The sequence below is a fragment of the Callithrix jacchus genome, chromosome 1 (assembly GCF_049354715.1).
Source record: "Callithrix jacchus isolate 240 chromosome 1, calJac240_pri, whole genome shotgun sequence".
NCBI classification, from domain to species: Eukaryota; Metazoa; Chordata; class Mammalia; order Primates; family Cebidae; genus Callithrix; species Callithrix jacchus.
In genome coordinates this window covers 67,536,003-67,560,122 of record NC_133502.1, presented here as the reverse complement: position 1 = coordinate 67,560,122, position 24,120 = coordinate 67,536,003, and the positions used below count along the sequence as shown (strand labels likewise).

General features: G+C 36.9%; 1 protein-coding gene and 1 pseudogene across 3 annotated transcripts in view; one reads left to right on the top strand and one right to left on the bottom strand.

Moving 5' to 3' along the window:
- The window catches only part of RB1 (RB transcriptional corepressor 1), a 166,975-nt gene that overhangs the window by 81,558 nt on the left and 61,297 nt on the right, over positions 1–24,120 (top strand). The window lies entirely within an intron of this gene.
- LOC103791583 (small ribosomal subunit protein eS6 pseudogene) lies at positions 15,773–16,563 on the bottom strand (annotated as a pseudogene).

The window sequence follows — 24,120 nt, the reverse complement described above, 5'->3', positions numbered from 1 at the left end:
AACTTGCCCTAGACCACGCAAAATCAATGGCAAGATCTGTGATTTGAACCCAGGTCTTTCTGGCACTCAAGCTATTAATTCTTATGCTTTGCTGAGTAACTGAAGTTTGGGAAAGGGATAAGATCACTTAAGGGGAGAATGTAGTGTGAGAAAAAAAGGCTAAAGATAGAATCCTGAGGAGCTCGAACATTTAAAGGATGGACAGAAAAGAGAAGCCTGTGCCTACAAAAGAGATTGAAATAGAACAGCAAGGGAAGATAAGAGGAAAATCAGAAGTGGTATCATAGAGAGAACAGCCAGGTGCTGCCACCTGTAATCCCAGCACTTTGGGAGGCTGAGGCAGGCAGATCACTACAGGCCAGGAGTTCGAGACTAGCCTGACCAATATGACAAAAACCTGTCTCTAGTAAAAAATGCAAAAATTAGCTGGGTGTGGTGGCACATGGCTATAATTCCAGCTACTTGGGAGGCTGAGGCATGAGAATCCCTTGAACCTGGGAGGCAGAGGTTGTGTGAGCCAAGATCGTTCCATTGTACTCCTGCCTCGGTAACAGAGTGAGACTCTGTCTCAAAAAAATAAATAAATAAAAATAAAAATTTAAAGATAAAAGGGAATTACAAAGTCTGAGTGAATGCTTGCTGTTTCAGATAAGAGCTGAAAAGTTTTAGCAACAATGAAGTCACTGGTGACAGTGACAGGGACCGTTAAATGAAGAGGTGGGGATAGGATGAGATGTGAATGAGAGATAAAGTGGACACAGTGATAATAGATGGCTTTTACTAAAAGTTTTGCCTGTGAAGAGAAATAAAGATATAACAGAAGTAAAGATACAGCTTGATGTATGTGAAGTGGAGGGAATATATGTATATATATTTTTAATGAGAAAGGGATTAAATATTGATGGAAAAGAGCCATTAGGAGTGTTCTCTATTGCTGGATTACAAATTAATGGCTTTAAACAACTATTTTATTTTGCTCATTACTTTGTGGGTCAGGAATTTGGGGAGAACTTGATTGGGTGATTTGTCTCTATATGTCAGCAGGTGTCTGGAACTACAGGGTGTACTTCCAAGACGCTTCTTCACTAACAAGTCTGGCATCTTACTGCTCCTTGGTGCACACTCAGCTCTCTTCCTCCCATCCTCCCTCCCTGGAGTGGTTAGAATGTTAAGCTTTGGAGTTTTCACCTGCAGAGAGAAGATAGGAGATTTGCTGGAAAGTAGAGGTTCTAAGAAACAGGATATTTGGCAGCATGCAGTGTCTCATGCCTGTAATCCCAGCATTTTGGGAGGCCAAGGTGAGAGGATTGCTTGAGTTTAGGAGTTCAAGACCAGCTTTGGCAACATAGGGAGACACGGTCTCTACAAATAATTTTAAAAATGAGCCAGTTGTAGCGGCCCACACCTGTGGTCCTAGCTACTTGGGAGGCTGAACTGGGAGAATCGCCTGAGCCTGGGATGTTAAGGCTGCAGTGAGCTGTGATTGCACCACAGCACTCCAGCCTGGGTGGCAGAATGAGACCCTGACTCAAAAATAATACAAAACAAAACAATACAACGCAAACAAAAAGTAACAGGATATTTCATTAAATCATTCATTCATTAAATAATGAAGTTTAACTTAATAAGTTTAATGATGTTTAATAGGTATAGTGGTAGTAACAATGAGAGTGAAAGTATAGGAGGTTATAGTCAAAGAGATGTTTCACCTTAACAAGTATTTCCAGAAACAGAACATTTCCGGGTAGTTTACTGTATTCTAATAAATGATCTCAGGAGTGCATGAGGAGGTCAAGAAGCCAAAAATTACAATGAGCAACTGTCCAGGACATGTAGCGAGGAGGAATGTGAGTGAACTAAGGACTAAGGTCCTTAGTGCTTGAGGGCAGTAACCAAGAGATAAGTGAGACCAAGAGATAAATGGGGCAGAGGGTTAGGGAGGTCTTCAAAAGAAAACTCCTGGCTCACTTAAAAAAACAAATCTCTCTCACAATACCTAATCCAGTCTCTGACATGTAGAATTTAGGTGCATTAACCATTAGATTTGTAATGTCCTTTGATGAATTTACTCCTTTAATCATTATTAAATGACCCTATCTTTATTCCTGGTAATATTGTTTGCTCTGAAAACTACTTGTGCCCAATACTAGTAAAGCCATTCCAGCTTTCTTTTCATTGATATTAACATGGCATATTTTCCCCATTCCTTTATTTAACTTATATGTGTCTTTATTCTTAAAGAACTGATTTTCTTATAGGCAGCATATAGTAGGGTGTTTCTTTCTTAAATCTAGTCTAGGAAAATCTACCTTTTAATTTGGATGTTTAGATTTAAATTTAATGTGACTATTGATATGGTTGGGTTTAAATTCTCCATCCTATTATTCATTTTCTATTTTTCTCATCTTTTTCTCCCTTTTCTCTTTTTCTGCCTTCTTTTGGATTGAATTTTTAAATCTGTTTTATCTTCTTTCTAGGCTTAACTGTCTATATTTCTTCTTTTGGATTGAATTTTTAAATCTGTTTTATCTTCTTTCTAGGCTTAACTGTCTATATTTTCTTTGTTTTATTTTGTAATTGGTGTCTTTTGATTTACAATATGCATCTTTAAGCTTTCATAGTCTTTAAATAGTATTATACTACTTCATATATAGTATAAGAATCTTAGACCAGTGTGTTTCCATTTTCCCTTTTCCAACCTTTGGGCTGCTGTTGTCATACATTTTGTTTCAGGAGAAGTTATCAACTCCACAATACATTGATATTACTTTTCTTTTAAACCACCAATAGCCTTTTGAAGAGAGTTCAAAACAAAAGAAAAAAGATGTTTTGTTAAATTGCATATTTACCTTTCTAGTGCTCTTCATTCCTTGTGTAGATCCACATTCCTTTTGTTTTCCTTCTGACTATAAAACCTTTTTTTTTTTTTTTTTTTTTTTTACATTTCTTGAACATGTGTAGTGGCTCATACATGTAAACCCAATACTTTAGGAGGCTGAGGTGGGAGGATCTCTTGAAGCCAGGAGTTCAAAACCAGCCTGGGCAAAAAAGCAAAACCCGTCTCTATTCTTAGAAAACAAACAAAAATACATTTCTTGTGGTGCAGGTCTACTAGTGATGAATTCTTCCAGCTTTTATGTCTGGAAAAAAACATTTTACCTTTATTTTTAAAAGATATTTTGCTGGGTATTGAATTCTGGGTTGATAGTCTTTTGTTTTTTCTTTGAGTGCTGAGTGCTTCAAAAATGTTGCTCCAGGGCCGGGTGAGGTGGCTTAAGCCTGTAATCCCAACACTTTGGGAGGCTGAGGTGGGCGGATCACGAGGTCAAGAGATCGAGTCCATTTCAGTCAACATGGTGAAACCCCGTCTCTGCTAAAAATACAAAAAATTAGCTGGGCATGGTGGTGCATGGTTTGCTTTTCCCATTTTTCCCCTTTTTCTACTTTTTTTCCCTTTTCCCCTTTTCCTCCTTTTCTCCCCTTTCCCCTTTTCTCCTTCCCTTCCCTTTTCTTTCTTTCTTTCTTCTTCTTCTTTTTTTTTTTTTGAGGCAGAGTCTTGCTCTTTTGCCCAGGCTGGAGTGCAGTGGCATGATGCTGGCTCACTGCAACCTCTGCCTCCTGGGTTCAAGCGATTCTTCTCCCTCGGCCTCTTGACTGCCTAGAACTATAGGTGCATACCACCATGCCTGGCTAATTTTTGTATTTTTGTTAGAGATGCGATTTTGTCATGTTGGCTAGGCTGGTCTTGAACTCCTTATCTCAGGTGACCCACCCACCTTGGCCTCCCAAAGTGCTGGGATTACAAATGTGAGCCACCATGCCTGGCTTTGTTCTTTTTTTGCTGTATTTTTTTCTACATGTTTTTCTTTCTGTATTTCATGTTAAATACCTTCTATAGCAATGTCTTCAAGTTTCTTAGTTTTTTTCTTATGAGGTGTCTAATCTGCTACTAATCTCATCTATTGTATTTCTTTGTTTGTTTGTTTGTTTGTTAACCCATGTAAGTCAAAGCCACAAACTTAAACATCCAGAAAGTGTAAGGTGGGGTGAGGGGCGGAGTGAGGGACAGCCCTGTAAGATAAGATCCTATTTCATTGTGATTAAATGCCTTCTATTAGGAAAATTGCTTTTTTTGTTTCTGTTTTTCATATGTAAATGTTAATATGGTATGTCATAAGCTGTCAATGTCAGAATTTGAGAGAATATGGAAAATCATTGAAATATTGATAAATGTCAAGTGATTTGAATTTTGTAATATGAACAATTTGATTTTGGTAGTGTGAACAAAAATACTACAAATGAAATCAGTGAACTTACTGGTCTTACTGAGGTCAATTTATATGGCTTGATGGAAAGAAAAAATAAAGGAAATATGTAGGAGCTTGAAATATGAACACTCAGAATTCTGAAATTCATTTTTTAATTTCACTATGATATTTGGTGTTTTAAAACACAAAATTTTAGATTCAATATCAGCCCTGACATAGAATTTTCTGAAATAACTAAGAGCTTGTATTTCACAATACAAGATAATCAGACAAGAATTTATCTGTACCTGAAACTTTGGTGACACTCTTCAAATTTCTAGGAAACAGAACTGTGACTGATTTCTATTGAGAGTTTTCTTTTTTTTTTGAAAGAAAGAGAAAGAGAAAGGGGGAGAGAGAACAGAAGTCTTGCTCTATTGCCCAGGCTGAAATGCAATCTAAAAATAGGTATGAAAAACCTCTTTTATGCCGATAGTTGTGCTTACCAGTGGAAACAGGAAGGAATAAGGGAAGAAAATAGCAAACAAACAGCCAACCAATATTTCATTTAAGTCTGTAAAATGCTATGCAAATGCTCAAGAGTGATTTACTTCCAATTATGTGGTCACTTTCAAAATAGGTGTAATGTGATACTGAGCAAAATGTATGTTCTGTGGACCTGGGGTGAAGAATTCTGTAAATATTCACTGAGTTTACTTGTTCCAGGTCTGAGTTCAAATCATAGATGTCCCTGTTAATTTTCTATCTTGTTGATCCATTGAATATTAACAATGTGGGGTCAAAGTCTCCTGCTATCATTGTGCGGGAGTCCAAGTCTCTTTATAAGTCATTAAGAACTTGTCTTATATATCTGGGTGTTCCTATATTGGGTGCATATATATTTATGATCATTGACTCCTGTTGTTGCATTGATCCTTTTACCATTATGTAATGTCCTTCTTTGTTTCTTTTAGTCTTTGTTACTATTAAAGTCTATTTTGTCAGAGACGAAAGTTACAACTCCTGTTTTTTTTTTTCTTTGCTCTCCATTTGATTGGTAAGTCTTCCACCAACCCTTTGTTTTGAGTCTTTGTGTGTCCTTGCTTATGAGATGGATCTGGATACAGCATACCAATGGGTTTTGACTTTTTATTCAATTTGCCTGTTTGTGTCTTTGATTGGGGCATTTAAATTTAGGATTAATATTGATATTTGTGAGTTTAATATTGTCATTTAATGCTAGCTGGCTATTTTGCCCATTAGTTGATATAAATTCTTCATTATGGAGATACTCTTTACCTTTTGGTAAGTTTTTGGGATGACTGATACTGGTTGTTCCTTTCTGCTTTCTTTTGTAAAGCAGGCCTGGTAGTGATGAAATCTCTGTGTGCTTGCTTGTTCACAAAAAAATTTATTTTTCCTTCATTTATGAAGCTTAATTTGGCTGGTTATGAGATTCTGGCTTGAAAATTCTTTTCTTTGAGGATATTGAATATTGACCCCCATTCTCTTCTAGTTTGTAGGGTTTCAGCTGAGAGATCTGCTGTGAGTCTGATAGGCTTCCCTTTGTGGGTAACCTGACCTTTAATTTTCTCCTTTATTTCAACCCTGGTGAATCTAGCGATTATGTGTCTTGGGGTTGCTCTACTTGAGGAATATCTTTGTGGTGTTCTCTGTATTACGTGGAGTTGAGTTATTGTCCTATCTTACTAGGTTAAGAAAGTTTTCCTGAATAATATCCTGAAGAATATTTTCCAGCTTGGATTCATTCTCTTCATGACATTCAGGTACACCTATCAAATGTAAATTAGGTCTTTTCACATAGTCCCATATTTCTTGGAGACTTTGCTCCTTCCTTTTCACTCTTTCTTCTCTAATCTTGTCTTCTCGTTTCCTTTCATTAAGTTGGTCTTCAACCTCAGATACCCTTTCTTCTGCTTGATCAATTCAAGTGTTAAAACCTGTGCATACTTCGCTGCGTTCTCGTATTGTATTCTTCAGTTCCATTAATTCACTTATATTCCTCTCTAGATTGTCTATTCTCTTTAGGATTTCGTCAAACCTCTTTTCAAGGTTCTTAGTTTCTTTACATTGGGCTAGAACATCTTCTTTTAACTCACAGAAGTTTCTTATTATCCACTTTCTGAAGCCTAATTCTGTTATTGGAACACATTCGTTCTCCATCAGGCCTTGTTCCCTTGTTGATGAGGAACTGTGATCCCCTGTAGAGGGAGAGGCATTCTGATTTTGGGTATTCTCAGCCTTTTTACACTGATTTCTTCCCATCATTGTAAATTTATCCACCTGTCATCATTGTAATTATCGACTTTCTAATTAGGTCTCTGAGTGGACGTTCAACTTGTTGATTCCCAGCGCCAGAATCTGAGCAACCCACTGTGCTGGCTAAAACAGTGGTGTTAAGATTCGTGGTGCTTTTCTGCCTGGGAATCTCTGGTCTGGCTTCCTTCCTGAGTCCCTTTTTCAATCAGCTGAATAGGTGACTCTGCCTTCCCAGAGCTCCAAACGTCGACCAAAAGGGGAGCCAGTCCGGTTACTCTGCACCAAGAACCGCCGTGCCGGTCACAAGAGTCGCGCTGGTGACCCGTGGGGCTCCTCAGCTGGGAATCTCCTGGTTCGTGAGCAACAAAAATTCATCTGAAAGTGTGGCATCCTCTTGTTCGCTGTGCTTTCACTGGGAGCTACAATCCCAAGCTGCTAGTAATCAGCCATCTTGGATCTCTCTCCTGTATTTCTAGTCTTACTATATTTTTCATTTTTAGAAATTTGATTTGGGTCCTTTTATATCTTCCATATCTATCTTTATTATGTTTATGCTTTTCTTTACCATCTTGAACATATGGAATATATAAGTTTTTTAATGTCCCTTCTACTAAGTCTAGTGCCTGTGTCTTTTAAGTCTCTTTCTTTTGACTGATAGTTCTCTCTCTTTTTTTAAGAGTAATGTTTTTTTCTGCTTTTTTGTCTGCTTGGTGATTTTTTGGTTGGATTCTAAATACTGTGAATTTTGCTTTAGTGAGTCCTGAATATTTTCTTATTCCTTTCACTATTCTTGACCTGTGTTTTGGAACACAATTAAATTATCTGGAAATAATTTGACTCTTTTAAGGCTTCATTTATTTATCTTGTTTTTGTTTTTGGACAAAGAGCAGTCTTTAATCAATCACTAAATTTCCAGGCATTGCTCTTCTGAGTACTCTGCTGAATGTCCCATATATTACAAGGTTTTTCCACTCTGGTTAGTGGAAAGTAGAACTCTTCCTGGCCCTGTGTCAGCTCCTGGAAGGATTCTACACCTCCCCGTGGTTATTCCCTAGCTTTGAGTAGTATCCTCACATGCATGAACTGATCAGTGCTCAGCTAAAGACTCAAGCTTAACCCTCTGCAGACCTCTGGAGCCCTCTTTTTGTAGCTGTCTTCTCTCTAGTATTCTGCCCTGGTAATTTGAGTTTGCCTTGGCATCTCTGATCTCAACTCTGTTTCTTTAACTGGGGGACCACTGGGCTGCATTCCAGTTTCTTGTCTCTGCACTGTGGCCTGTGAACTGTCTCTAGGCAGTAAGGTGTGGCAATAACGAGGCTCACCATTTGTTTTCCTTCCTCCAGGGATCTCTGTTCTGTACTGCCTGTTGCTTAATGTCTAAAAAGTATTGTTTCATTTATGATGTTGAATTTTGTGGTTGTTTAAACAAATCTGGTCCCTGTTTCTTCCTCAGAGTTGGTAGGGTTACTAAACATAAGGCTTAGTGATTGATGAAGTATTTATAAATATGAAATATGTGTACTTACAGAATATTTAGGCTATCATTTGCACTTCCTTGTGTTTAATGCATCAGGTCTTCTGAATAATACTGTTTCAGAGGGGTGACTACCATATGGAGAACATAGAAGTACTAGCTATTAACTATTTTCTTGTATTAAATTTTGTTATGTCACATGAACATTGAGTCTCCTTTAAATGTGTCAAATGTAGCTGACTTATTAAATAGGATTCTTTCATACTATTTTTCTGTGGTCACCAAACATTAGCAAATTTCTTCATTCCATTACACAAGTACTTGGCCAACATACATTTACATCAGAAAATATTTAGAATGGGCTGGCAAGATGGCCAAATAAGAACAGCTCCAGTCCACAGTTCCCAGTGAGGTCAATGCAAAAGGTGGGTGATTTCTGCATTTCCATCTGAGGAAATGCAGAGCTCATCTCACTGGGACTGGTTGGACAGTGGGTGCAGCATACAGAGGGTGAACTGAAGCAGGGTTGGGTGTTGCCTCACCTGGGAAGCACAAAGGGTCAGGGAACTCCCACCCCTTGCCAAAGGATGCCATGAGGGATGTGCTATGAGGAATGATGCATTCTGGCCCAGATACTATGGTTTTACCATGGTCTTGCAACCCACAGACCAGGAGATTCCCTCAGATGCCTATAACACCAGGGCTCTGGGTTTCAAGCACAAAACTAGGTGGCAGTTTGGGCAGACATCCAGCTAGATATAGGAGTCTTTTTTTCATACCCCAGTGGTGCCTGAAACACCAGCAAGGCAGAACTCCACTCCCCTGGAAGGGGGCTGAAGCTAGGGAGCCAAGTAGTCTACCTCCATGGATCCCACTCCCACAAAGCCCAGCAAGCTAAGATCCACTGGCTTGAAATTCTCGCTGCCAGCACAGCAGTTGGAAATCAACCTGGGACACTCAAGCTAGGTGTGTTGGTGGGGGGGGCATCTACCATTATGGAGACTTAAGTAGGTGGTTTTCCCCTCACAGTGTAAACAAATCCTCTGGGAAGTTCAAACTGGATAGAGCCCTCCACAGCTCGGCAAAGCTATGGTAGCCAGACTGCCTCTCTAGATTCCTCCTCTCTGGGCAGGACATCTCTGAAAGAAAGACAGCAGCCCCAGTCAGGGGCTTATAGATAAAACTCCCATCTCACTGGGACAGAGCACTTGAAGGAAGGGGCAGCTGTGGGCACAGCTTCAGCAGACTTAAATATTCCCACCTGCTGGCTCTGAAGAGAGCAGCATATCTACCAGCACAACACTTGATCTCTGCTAAGGGACAGAGTGCCTCCTCAAGTGGGTCCCTGACCTCTGTGCCTCCTAACATGGAAAGGAAAAACTGGTATTAGCCACTCCAAAAACATACCAAATTGTAAAGACCATCGACACGATGAAGAAACTGCATTAACTAATAGGCAAAATATCCAGCTAGCAAAATAATGACAGGATCAATTTTATACATAACAATACTAACCATAAATGTATATGGGCTAAATGCCCCAATTAAAAGACACAGACTGGCACGTTGGACAAAGTATCAAGACTCAATGGTGTGCTATATTCAGGAAATCCATATCATATGCAAAGATACAATTAGGCTCAAAATAAAGGGATGGAGGAATATTTACCAACCAAATAGAAAGCAAAAAACAAAAAAATCTGATAAAACAGACTTTAAACCAACAAAGATCAAAAAAGACAAAGAAGGACATTACATAATGGTAAGGGGGGTCAATGCAACAAGAAGAGCTAACTATCCTCAGTATATATATGCACCCAACACAGGAGCACGCAGATTCATAAAGCAAGTTCTTAGGGAACTACAAAGAGACTTAGACTCCCACACAATAATAGTGGGAGACTTTAACACCCCACTGTCAATATTAGACAGATTAAGGAGACAGAAAATTGACAAGGATATTCAGGACTTGAACTCAGCTCTGGACCAAGCGAAACTAATAGACATCTACAGAGCTCTCCACCTCAAATCAATAGAACATACATTCTTCTCAGCACCACATCACACTTATTCTAAAAATGACCACATAATTGGAAGTGAAACACTCCTCAGCAAATGCAAAGAAACGGAAATAATAACAAATTGTTTCTCAGGTCACAGTGTAGTCAAGTTAGAACTCAGAATTTAAAAACTCACTCAAAACCACAAAACTACATGGAAAGTGAACAACCTGCTCCTGAATGACTACTGGGTAATAATGAAATTAAGGCAGAAATAAATAAGTTCTTTGAAACCAGTGAGAACAAAGACACAACATACTAGAATTTCTGGGACACAGCTAAAGCAGGGTTAAGGGGAAATGTATAGCACTAAATTCCCATGGGGAAAAAGGGAAAGATCTAAAATTGACACCCTAACATCACAGTTAAAAGAACTAGAGAAGCAAGAGCAAACAAATTCACAAGCTAGCAGAAGATAAGCAATAACTAAGATCAGAGCAGAACTGAAGGAGATAGAGACACAAAAAGTCCTTCAAAAAAATCCATGAATCCAGGAGCTGTTTTTTTGTTGAAAAGATTAACAAAATAGATAGACCACTAGCCAGACTAATAAAGAAGAAAAGAGAGAAGAATCAAATAGACACAATAAAAAATGATAAAGAGAATATCACTGCTGATCCCACAGAAATACAAACTACCATTAGAAAATACTATAAACACCTCTATGCAAATAAACTAGAAACTCTAGAAGAAATGGATACATTCCTGGACACATACACCCTCCCAAGACTAAACCAGGAAGAAGTTGAATCCCTGAACAGACCAATAACAAGTTCTGAAATTGAGGCAATTAATAGCCTACCAACCAAAAAAAGCCCGGGACTAGACAGATTCAAAACCGAATTCTACCAGAGGTACAAAGAGGAGCTGGTACCATTCCTTCTGAAACTATTAAAAACAATAAAAAAAGAGAGACTCCTCCCTACCTCATGTTATGAGGGCAGCATCATCCTGATACTGAATCCTGACAGAGACAAAACAAATAAATTTCAGGAAAATATCCTTGATGAACATCAGTGTGAAAATCCTCAATAAAATACTGGCAAACCTAATCCAGCAGCAGTCCTGATTTATTGACAAACTTATATACATAATTTTAAGCTTCTATGGTATTCTTTTGAAATGTCAAATTTGACAGGAAGTAAACACAAAAGGGAGAAGGCTGTGGCTCTCAAAATGCCAAAAAGGATATCTGTTGTCTGTCTGTATGGTGGATCACTAACCTCTGGTGCACTTTGCACAAGTGTTTTAAGTAATTACCATTAGGCTTTTTTTTTTTTTTTGAGACGGAGTTTCGCTCTTGTTACCCAGGCTGGAGTGCAATGGCATGATCTCGGCTCACCGCAACCTCTGCCTCCTGGGTTCAGGCAATTCTCCTGCCTTAGCCTCCTAAGTAGCTGGGATTACAGGCACGCGCCACCATGCCCAGCTAATTTTTTGTATTTTTAGTAGAGACGGGATTTCACCATGTTGACAAGGATGGGCTCGATCTCTTGACCTTGTGATCCGCCCTCCTCGGCCTCCCAAAGTGCTAGGATTACAGGCATGAGCCACTGTGCCCGGCCGGCATTTTTTTTAAAGTTATGTTTTACTGAGAGCTACAACTCAGGAAGGCAAGTGAACTGTAAGATAATGATTAAGCCACATTTAACACTTTTTGAAATCATGGGTCAGGACAATGAAGCAGTATGATGCCATATATACTTTTACATAACAGCCATGCTAATATAATAACAAATTACTTTTTACGCTATATTTTTAAAGTTCCTCATGAATTACTTAAAATAACCATGTATTTACTTTCCTTTGGCAGCAAGAGGAAACATTTTATTTTAATTTTTAAAAATATATTCCAAGAACATAGTTAAGGCTTTAACCTTTTTCACTCTGACCCAATGTATTCCTAATACTGTGCCCTTAACTTCCACAGCTAAATACTAGTTTCTCAAGTGATTTGGGAGACTTGACTTCATTATTCAAAACTGAAATTATTTGGTTTGTTCTAAATGTTAACTTTGCTTCTCAGTACATCTATTTTTCCATTACTTTTCCAGTCATCTGGGCTTAAATACTGAGCATTTTCTCCTTTTCTTTCTCAGTAGTTTGATACCGTCCTGTACTTTTTTTTAAAGCTGTCTCTCTGGTTTATTATATTATTTAAAAAATCTGTTTTATTATACTTTCCTAGAACAGATCATCATCTCTCTGTAAGTAATTTGTCTGAGGTCACCCAGTTGGCCTTTGAACCTATATTGATTTGATTCCAAATTCCATGTTGGTTTCTAGTAAAGGTCTTTGTCACTGTACTACATTCTTTCTGTTGAATCATTCACACTGTTTTTATTACCTCTATAATATGTAATAAGGCATATGGGGCAGTGTAAAAGGGAACAATATAAATAGTAAGTTACTTTTATTCTAAGTGAAAACATAATATGTATGTGTATTTTTTTATCTTGAGTAACACAGTAAGTGTTTTGCCTAGGAGCTAACTGGTAACAAGAAAGGGAACAGTAACATTTGTTGACCAGCTCCTTTGTGCAGTTCACTGTGACTATTGGTCTGATTTATTTCTCAGGAAGAAGTATTAAAAGACGTTACAAAAATGAGCAAACTATATTATAAAAGTAAATGCTAGTATGTGTATATGTTTCGTTCATGTAACTCCTAGAAATGAGACTTGAAGTGTTTTCAGAATCCATAATAATTTGGGTTGAAATTAGGTATTTGGATCAACTTTCAAGGGAAGGGGTGAGAATGAGGTGAGATGGTCATCTAGATTGTTTTCATGGACTGAATCGTTAGAACTGAGGTTTTGTTATTGTTTTACTCTTTCTCTGTTTTTACTAAAAGATTCCAGGTATGCCTAAACTCATCTTCTACACAAATGAAAAACTGTAACGATAAAGAAGGGAAAATAAAGGAAGGCAATATCTTAGAAATAAATTTTTTATGGTGACATTATTTTTCTACTAGTGAACTACTGATTTAAAGAAAAATTTTAAGATATAGATAAGCAAAAAGAATACAAACAAAAATAAGGATAGTAATTTAACTCATGAATAATCATCCACTGACATGGATGATTATAAGATGATTGCTTAAAAATCTAGGAATATAAGCTCAATGTAAGAAAATAACTGTATTTCTTCTTCTTCATTGTTAAGGATTAATAAGGCATTAAATGGGTTTTCATGTGGGTTCTTGTATGTTTTAAAAAAGGACAATAATAAGAAAACCTAAAGAAACTGAGATAACTGTTATAATTCAATGCAGGTATTCTGTATTAAATGTTTATGTAAGCCTGAGTTCTTTATTCAGATCTGTTTATGATTTAAACATAAAGTTCTTTTCATTTCTAAACCTTTGCTCAAGTGACTTCTAGTACCTGAATCCTATGTCTGACCCCTAAGTCTATTTTTTTCTCTATGCATCTATCCCCTTCTTTAATCTTAAAACACTCTGACACATGAAAAATTGCCAGTTTACTGTAGAGAAGTATTCATGACTTGTCTATTCATGTCACCCCTCCCTACCACACCATCCATATTATACATATTACCCATTCTTTTTGTTCATTAATTGGCACAAGGGACTAAGAAATTCAGGGATTTTCAAAATAAAAAACGAAAGTCTAACAACTCAAGAATGTCCTATAGATAGCCCATAGAAACTTAGTTTAGGAAGCAGTGCTCATCACTTGCTTACTTTGCTTACTTCTTTGGAAACTTGTCTGTCATCATACAGATGATCATCAAAATAAATCTCACTTATGTGTGTGACATTTCAGTGTAGATGTAATAATAGGTAATGTTTTTGCATATGTCCTGTTGTAGTGTTTTTGCATAGTTATAAGTGCTTAAGTGTATTAACTCATAACTTCTTACAACTCTATGAAATAGATTCTGTCATTATCACTATTTCACAGATGAATAAATCAAGGTATGGGAAATTGACAAACTCCCATTTCCACAAAACTAGTTTGCAACAGAGCCAGAATTTTAACTCAGGCTATCTCGTTCCAGAGACTATACTCTTAGCCTCTGTGTTGCCTCTCAGTGTTTAGTTGTTTACTGTTTGGTATGTGCATTGTCACCATTAGTTTATTTGCTCATGTTTCATCGATGTTTATATCTTTCTCTATGCTATAGCAAAAAGTGCCTGGACTTTGAATTAGCAGATCTTATATAATGTTCACAGAAGCCTGGAAGGGTAAACATTGCTATTCCTATTTTATAGATAAAGAGACCTGAGGTCCAGAGATGTCATGTAACTTGCTTTGGTGTGATTGTGAGCAAATTATGTCTCTGTATCTCAGGTTTCCTTGTGAGTAAAATAGGGATAATTTTCAGATTTGTTGTGAGGAATATATGAGCATGTATGAGAATAGTAATTAGAAACATAACAATTAATTGTTAGTACCCTTTATTCCTCTTCTTCCTCTACACAGTGATTTCTTAAGAACAGAGAACTGAGGATACAGTTACATAGTATTAACCTGTTTATCTTGGCTTACTGTAAGTACAGAGAATTTTTCTCTTCTCGTGAGGTACCCCTCCTCCCCCATCACCTTCTCAAAATGGAAAAAGTTCAGGGAAAAAAAGCATCATGGGACTCCAGCGTTATTAAGTGTGGGCACTGTTCACTGTTATATTGCAGTTGGAATTTGTTATATTGCTTTAGTTATGATTCATGTCAGTAATTACCCTGAGGGTGGTGTTAGTTCACTATTCAAGTACAAACAAGAAGAGAAGTAGCAATGGTAAAAGAATAACTAAGAAATATTCTCTGTATTTAACCTGTGGGGTGGAAGCACATATACTTTTATTCAGAGAATTTTATAAAGAGTCATGATGTTAGATAATTATTTGAATTTAGTTTTAGAATTTTCAGTTTAGAAACTTATAGTCATATCTTAACTGGAATTGTGAGGAAGAGCTCTAGAATTCTGGATATGCAAGAAACAAAGAAGAGAAATAGGAGAAAGCGATCCTAATTAGTGCAGCTTCAGAATTTCTGTAGCAAAATAAAAGGTTGTTATTAATTATTGAGTTTACTAAAATTTTAGAACTACTCTAAGGGAGTTATTCTTAAATCATCTAAGCTTACTTACCTTTAATTATAAAACAGGACAAATTTTTGGCATTTCATTTTCCCACATATTTATAGCATGTTTTAAAAACTCTGAACTGTCACAACCCAGTCTGTTTCAACATAACATGTTTGTGTGTTGTTATTAATTTACTTAATTGGTTCTTTATATTTTCCACTTTTGTCAGAAATGGCCAAATATAAAAGATATTTTTGGTGTCTTCTGTAAGAGCTACATTTAGAACATGATAAGGAAACATAGAATAGGAAATAGCTGGTTTTGTGTCTTAGCCTTTCAAAAAGACTTCTCTTACTTTGCTAAGTTTCAGTGTTTCTTGCCTCCACTAAATATAACAAAAAATTTATCTTTAAGATTTCAATTATTTTCTTGAAGAATTCTTCAAAGACTAACATAAATCTGTAATGCTTTCTTTTAAGTCTGGTCATTTTTATCATTATGCCCTTTTCATATTTTAAGATAATTTTCTAAAAGTTTTAAAAGTTACATATTAAGTAATGATAGTTTTTAAATTAGGGTTTGTCATTTTTTTCTTTTAAACATTAAAGTGAAAAAGATGGAGAAGTGACATTACTTGTCTTTTTTTTTTTTTTTTGAGTCTGATATTATTTATTTGTTACTCAAAAAATCTTATTTCTTACTGGATTCAGACTTAGAAGTAGAAGCTCGCAGAGACGAAAGTCTGCGTCTCTTCGCAATTTGTTCCTGGCGCTTCTCTTTAGCCTCCTTCATTCTCTTGGCCAAAAGTTTAGCATATTCTGCGGCCTCTTCCTTGCTTTTCTTAGTACGCTGCTTCTTCAGAGCAATACGCCGCCGTTTGTGCTGCAGGACACGTGGAGTAACAAGACGCTGAATCTTGGGTGCTTTGGTCCTAGGTTTCTTACCTTCTTTGTTTAAGGGCTTTCTTACAACATATTGGCGGACGTCATCTTCTTTAGAGAGGTTGAAAAGTTTGCGGATTCTGCTAGCTCTTTTAGGCCCCAGGCGACGAGGAACGGTGGTATCAGTTAGTCCAGGAATATCCTTCTCTCCTTTTTTTACAATAACCAAGTTGAGAACGCTCAAATTAGCATCCACAATGCAACCACGAACTGATTTTCTTTCTTTCTTTCTCCAGTTCTCCTTGGTCTGTAACAGGAATGCCCCTTACTCAGTAGCAGGCGGACACGGCCATGGGTCAAGACACCCTGCTTCATAGGGAAACCTTGTTTGTCATTCCCACCACTGATTCGGACCACGTAACCCTTCCATTCTTCACCCAGAGCGTCAGCGGCAACTTCTGTCGCCATACGCTTCTCATAAAAAGTACGAAGTTTGCGTTCATCGTCCACTTCAATGAGTTTCTGGCAGCCAGTGGCTGGGAAGGAGATGTTCAGCTTCATCTTGAAAACCTACTTGTCTTTTATATGAGTCATAAACAAAAATGAACATAGGATTCCCTAATCCATTACTGAATTTACTATCTGTTCTTGAAAATACAAATTTTTGCATTATTTTTTTCATAGGAATATTGGGCACTTTTAATAGTATGCACTTTTAGATTAGCATCTGATTAAGTTGAACCCACGTATTTTAACGAGGTCTTCTGAAAATAAACTTTTGCATATTTCAATTCCAATTAAGAATAAATGGCCTGGGGAAGGGATGGGCATACTGGTAAGGAAATCCCTTGTAGAGAAGATTGATTGATTGATTGACGAGTCTCTGTGTATTCCCGGGCTGCTGTGCCGTGACACAATCATAGCTCACTGAAGCCTTGAACTCTTGGGCTCAAGTGACCCTCCCACCCAAGCCTCCCTAGTAGATGTGACTACAGGTGTAAGCCAACACGCCCAGCTAATTTTTTAAATTCTTTGTAGAGATGGGGTGTTGCTGTTGCCCAGGCTGGTCTCAAACTACTGGACTCAAGTGATCCTATTGCATGGACCTCCCAAAGTGCTGGGATTAGTCATGAGCCACCATTCTTCGTCTAGAGAAACTATGTATATGTGTCCTTTGCTTGTCCATTTTTTCCAAAACACATGTCCATTTTTTCCCCCTTGTTTTAAGTAGCTAAGATTATAATGAATTATGTGTTTTTCAGTCTTTAACATCTCAGGAAGTCTTATCAGACCACAACATAAAGTATAGTAATTTTTGTGCAATAATTTTGGCCACTAGCAAAATTACCTATGAACCAAATGGTATAATTTTTTCGTGCTGAGTCTTAAGTAATATTCATTTTTATTTAAATAAACTGCTTCTGTTCTTAAAGTACCATATATAAAACATTTTTTCCTAAAAACCCTAAATTTCAGTCCAATGTGAATATTTTATTCTGGTAAAATAAAATGAAAGTTTTTGTTTTAAAATAAAGAATTGTAAACTATTTGTAGTTTTATGTCCTCTTAAAATATGAGCTAACAACTGGTAAAATTAGTTGGAAAATTATCATTTTTAAAATGAAATTAAATTGAAGGTTATGTTGGTAGTAATGTGAAGATTTCCTATGTTTTGATGTAAAAACACAGCTTGTTATTTTTTAGCAGCAGTAAAAGGGCTTAAGTAGTATGACTTTTTGTGTAACTTAGACTGTGCAATTGCTTTTAAAAATAAGACTATTTCTTATTTATAATGAGATAATGGAACTTAGCCCATCAGAATAGCACTGACCACATACTTACATCTCCTTTCTCCCCCCGACCCTACAGAAGTGACAAAAAAGACACATACCAAGCCAGGCACAGTGGCTCATGCCTGTATTCCTAGCACTTTGGGAGGCTGAGTCGGGTGGATCACAAGGTTAGGAGTTGGAGACCAGCCTAGCCAATGTGGTGATACCCCATCTCTACTAAAAATACAAAAAATTTAGCTGGGTGTGGTGGTACGGGCCTGTAATCTCAGCTACTAGAGAGGCTGAGACAGGAGAGTTGCTTGAACCTGGGAGGGGGAGGTTGCAGTGAGCTGAGATTGTACCACTGCACTCCAGCCCATGCAACAGAGCAATACTCTGTCTCAACAACAACAAAAAAAAAAAAGAAGAAGAAGACACTTACCAGAGTGGGGTGAAACCCAGCAGTACTTAGACTGTGAAGCAGAAAAACTATGGAGGGAGGTGGAGGAGTTGATTCATTTTATTAGTACAAAAAATAAATTAATAGTGTATTGATGGCTTCAGTAAAGGAGAGAAAACCACAGCACACAACACCCCCAGGAAAAGGGTCAGGTGAAAGTGGGAGTTTTAGCACCCAAGTTCAAAGTAGCAGATAGAGAGAGTGGGGCAATAATCAGGGAGGTTTTCTGAAGTGCTGTTTCGCAATATTCCTCAAACTTGAGCATGCATCAGAATCACCGGGAGGGCTTGTTAAAACACACATTGCAGATTGCTGGGCCCAGCTACAAAGTTTCCAGTGTCACGTCCAAGAATTTGTATTGCTGATATGTTTCCAGGTGATGCTGATGCTGCTGGTCTGGGTACTACACTTCGTAAGCAACATTTTAAGAACATGAAACATCTATTCCAGTCCCCCATCTAAGGCCATGCCAGCCTATGAGAATGAAGAAAATGTACCTCTGTAGTCACAGTTACTTGGGAAGCTGAGGTGGGAGGATTGCTTGAGCCTAGGAAGCTGAGGCAGCATTGAGCCATGATTGCATTACTGCATTCTGGTCTGGGTGATAGAATGAGACACTGTCTCAAAAAAAAAAAGCATCATCCTCTGTACTAATGAATTACAGAAAGATGCCATCTGGGTACAGCAGCCCTAGTAAAGTTTAGGCTGCACATGCTATTGTGCAGTGCACAAACTATACAGATACAAGCCTGCCCTGCCTCCAGATTTTGTGTACACTTACACAAGGCTAAGGTTTCCCAATGGTGCCAAAGGGAGAAGCAGAAAAGAAACTGAAGTAAACCCAGACTTCTGTAACAGATCTGAAGAAAAAGAAGTAGGAAAGGCAATTCTTCCTAGGAGGAAAACAACAAACTGTTGTACTGGTAGGTTACATAGTTCCTTACTTTAGTATTTTCAGGTACCTCAGTTCAATATTTATCATTGCCATAAGAAAGACCAGAAAAAATGGAGGAGATAAAATAATTAAAAAGAGCAGAAAAAAAAATTCCAAAGCTAACAAAAACAAGGGGGCTTCAGATGTAACGAGCCTATAGTGTCAAGCATGGTGAATGAATGTGGATATATCTTGGTGAAAATTCAGAATTCTAAAGATAATGAGAAAATTAGAAAGCTTCCAGAAAGAAAAAGAAGTTATTTCAGGGGAATAAGATCCAGATCAGCACTGAAGTTCTCACTAGGAATACTGGATATTTTGTAACCTAAAATTTGTCTAATATGACAGCAAAATGAAATTCGGAAATGCAAGGACTCAGAAGTTTGAAATGAAATTACTAGGGAATATGCTTTAACAAAATGAAAAAAGAATCCAAAAAAGGGGAAATCATGGGACCTAATAAAGAGTGAAACCATCACCCCAGTGCAGAGAGAAAAATGCAAAAAAATCCTAGGATTCAACAAGCCCAGAAAATTGTTCCACAGAAGTCAGATGTTTCCTTAAGAATGGCTTCAACAACAAAGTGGTTTCTTTTAGCATTTGTATAACCTTATCTAAATGGTGGAAATTTAACAAATACAGTTTAAAGTTGATAAATGAAGTAATAAGAGTAATAATGAATTTGTGTATCAACAAAAGAAATTTTGCCTTTTTTTCCTTGGGCTTTTGAAGAATTTTAAGATTCATTCTAATAGTTGAGACCAGTTATGTTCCAGACACAAAAATAAATGAAGTTCTAGGGTGTTTTCCCCCCTTCCTTGTTGGCCCATAGTTTTGACTACATATAACAGGAGATGGCACACACAGCCCACAGACCGTAAATTTTATTGGAACACGGCTACTTTATTTATTTATGTATTGTCTGTGGCTGCTTTTGTACTGCAGTACAAAGTTGAGAAGTTGCAACAAGACAGTATAACCTGCAAACCTAAAATATTTACTATCTACTTCTTGAGAATAAAGTTTGTCAATACCTGAGATAAAACATTAACATGTTTCTTAAAGTGAAAACTATACAAAAATGTATAATCTGAAAAATATCATATTCTTTGATATTTCTTCTATCCCATTTTCCACCCCATCCCTTGTTTGTTGGTTCATTCTTTCCTGTGTTTCTTTTTATAAAAATAAGCAGGTATATATGTTTTATTTTGCCTTTTTCTTATACAAAACGTGGCACACTATGTGTGCTCTTTTATGCTTTTTTTTCATTTAACACTACCTTCTGGAAGTCACTCTGTATCAGTTTAAGAGATATTTCTCATTATTACAGCTGCATAGTACTGTATTATGTATATATACTACAGTCTGTTCAACTAGTTTTCTATGACTGGACATCTAGGTAATTTCCAGTATTTTGCGATTTCAAATATTACCACAATAAATGTGTATGTGTATGTATGTGTGTGTTATGTGTGTGTATGCTCGTATAAATGAAATTGTGTTTTCAAGATAAATACCTAGAAGTGAGAATGCTGTGTCAAAGGGTAAATGTGTGTGTGTATTTATGTGTATGTTATATATTGCCAAATTCCCATCCATAAGGTTTGTACCATTTTTCATTCCCTCCAGCAATTTCTCTATGAAGGTTGCTGTCCAAATTTTGCCAAGTAATGACATTAAAATATTCTTCTCGTCTATTATCACCATCATTTAAAAAAGAATTTCTCCCATTTTTATAAGGGAGAAAGGACAAATCAGAAAAAAAGGATAAGAAGAGCCCTTTAAATTACATAAATATAGTTCTTATTGTGTTTATTTTTCTCTTCTCGTTGAAGACAAATGCATCTCTACCCTGTATCAGACGAATCTTTACTTGATCATGTCTGTCCTACCTTGAAATTATTCAAGACTTCCCCAACTTTTCAGCACTTAACATGGTCTTAACATGGCCCATAAGAATATGTAAGATGTCAGCCCTATATCTCCAGCCACTCTGAGTGTTTTAATCCTTTTAGTATCCAAGTTCTCTCCCACAGGTCCTTTGCCTGTGGTGCTCTCCTTGCCACCATTAAATAACTAGACAAGTACAACAACAAAAACAAAAAAAAAATGGGTTCAGCTGGGTGCAGAGGCCTGCACCTGTAGTCCCAACTATTTGAGAGGCTGAGGTGGGAATATTGCTTGAGCCCAGGTATTCAAGTCCAGCCTTGGCAATATAGCAAGACCTCATCTTTCTATTAAAAAAACAAACAAACAGGGTTCTTACCCTGGCTCTACCTTAGTTTGTTATGTGACATTGTGTCTGTTCTTTAGTCTTAGACTTTCTCAGTGTCCTCAGCCTAAGGTATAGTTATATCTGATGACCATCAGGCCCTTTCTGTTCTAAGTTGTAAATGTTCCAGAAACCATTTTGATAGGACGATAATGGAACTTAGCACATTTACTCCATAGCTGTTAACTCACTCTGCTGTAAGTATACAGCACATAATTGTTTGTCACAATTACTTAAACTTTATTTATATTAAAAATATCACTTGAAATCTTTTATAAGTAAACCAAGTTTTAAGAAAACCGATTATTCAATTTTTGAATTATACTCATTCTGGGGTTCTATCTTTTGGATTCTGTTTTTAACACTGCTTTTCAAATGAAAGAGGTAATTTTGTACCCTTTTAAGAGGTTATTGTAGTAAATCTATTGGGAGCAGGAAGAAGAGAAGGTGGGAGGGGCTTAATGCTATCATTTTAAGAGAAGTTTACCTGGAGTTAATTTCCTATTCATTTATTAACAGGTCTGTTGCCTTGTTTGACTGACATTCTTTGTAGTTTTATAAAACTACATTTAATATCTGGTCTGTTGCCTTGTTTAACTGACATTCTTTGTAGTTTTATAAAACTGATATAAAGTAAAAATGAGAGAAAATAGAAATTTGAGAATTAGAGATTTTAAGAGTATATACATGTTGACCTCTGAAAAATGTTGCTAAATAGGTAATATTGTTGATCATTAAATAATCTGATCGGTTTCGATCTCAGTATGTTCTACATTAAGTTCGTTCATTAGTTCTTTTTTTTTGAGACGGAGTTTTGCTCTTGTTACCCAGGCTGGAGGAGTGCAATGGCGCGATCTCGGCTCACCGTAACCTCCGCCTCCTAGGTTCAGGCAATTCTCCTGCCTCAACCTCCCGAGTAGCTGGGATTACAGGCATGCGCCACCATGCCCAGCTAATTTTTTGTATTTTTAGTAGAGACGGGGTTTCACCTTGTTGACCAGGATGATCTCAATCTCTTGACCTCGTGATCCACCCGCCTCGGCCTCCCAAAGTGCTGGGATTACAGGCTTGAGCCACCGCCATTAGTTCCTTTTAATTTGTAATTTATTTCTTAGAAGCCGTGTTATAAATTGGTAATTCAGTTTTCAGGAAAGCCCCAAAAGCTTTTTTAAAAATTTGTTTTTGGTCCGGGCACGGTGGCTCACGCTTATAATCCCAGCACTTTGGGAGGCCGAGGCGGGTGGATCACAAGGTCAAGAGATCAAGACCATCCTGGTCAACATGGTGAAACCCCATCTCTACTAAAAACACAAAAATTAGCTGGGCATGGTGGCATGTGCCTGTAGTCCCAGCTACTCGGGAGGCTGAGGCAGGAGAATTGCTTGAACCCAGGAGGAGGAGGTTGCAGTGAGCCGAGATGGCGCCATTGCACTCCAGCCTGGGTAACAAGAGCGAAACTCTGTCTCAAAAAAAAAAAAAAAAAAAAATTGGTTTTTGGAGTCTTTAAAAGTGCATCCCTGCCTAAGCACTGTTAATAAAATTGTATACACAAAAATTTATTCACAACTAAGAATATTTGTGACATCCGGAGTTGAATTGGCATTTAGGCACTAAAAAATTTTAGATGTTAGAAGGTACTAAAGCTTCTTCTAGGCAATAGTGACTTAATATATTGACAAAAGACAAAGTACTTGGTTCATCAGGGGTCCAAAATTATAGGATGAAAATGCAGTCACTTCAGATTCTTAAAAACTATGCACCATTCATGAACCAAATGTTTCTCAGATGGGAATATGAAGTTTGCTCCATTTTCTATCTTATATTTCTCAATTTAAATACCAATGTTTATAATTAGGATATCTTTAAATACCAATATCTATAATTAGGATTTATTCTTCCAATTTACTTTTGGTATTTTGAATGTAGAATATTAAGATTTGTTAATAACTCCTTAAGTAGTATGTTCAGTTTAATATTCTGTGAATATATTATATACAATACATATTTTTTATGCTTTTTCTCGTAAACTAGTTACTTGATATTTTCTCAGAAAAGATGATTTCTAAGTTCAGAAATTATTAGGGTGCTGGAAAACCATTTTTCCACACCTGAAAAATTTTCTCAGTTTACTCTGTTCCTTTGAAGGAAGTTAATGTGGGCAGGAAGATTAGTCAGATTATCTACTGTTTTATGAAAATGTTAAAAACAGTGGGCACAGTTTCTGTAGGAGGGCTTAGTGCTATCTTTTTAAAGTAATAAAAAGTAAAATCATCAGAGTTCTAATATTAATATAGATTTTTCGGAGTAAAGAGGGAAGGGAAGATAAAACTCTCAGAATATATAATTTACCATAAAGTACAGCACTAACAAAGGAAAATAAATTTTGTTCTGGTAGACTTTCTGTCCATTGGTAAGAGTTACTCAGTATTTGAAGTTCTAGATGAGAAAACTATGTTTGTTATCTGTGATGTATTGCTTTATGAAGAATCTTACAAAACTTTTGATTCATTTATCTTCCTGTTGACAGGAGACACCAAAAGTTTCTTTATGAAAATAGTAATAACTATTTAATGACTGTTTTACTTGTCTTTTTTTTAAGTTATATTCATGCTTTGTGATCTTGCCTTAAGTTTTACTCATAGATCTTTAAGCTGAGGAGAGTTCTGAAAAATCTCAGTTACAGAATT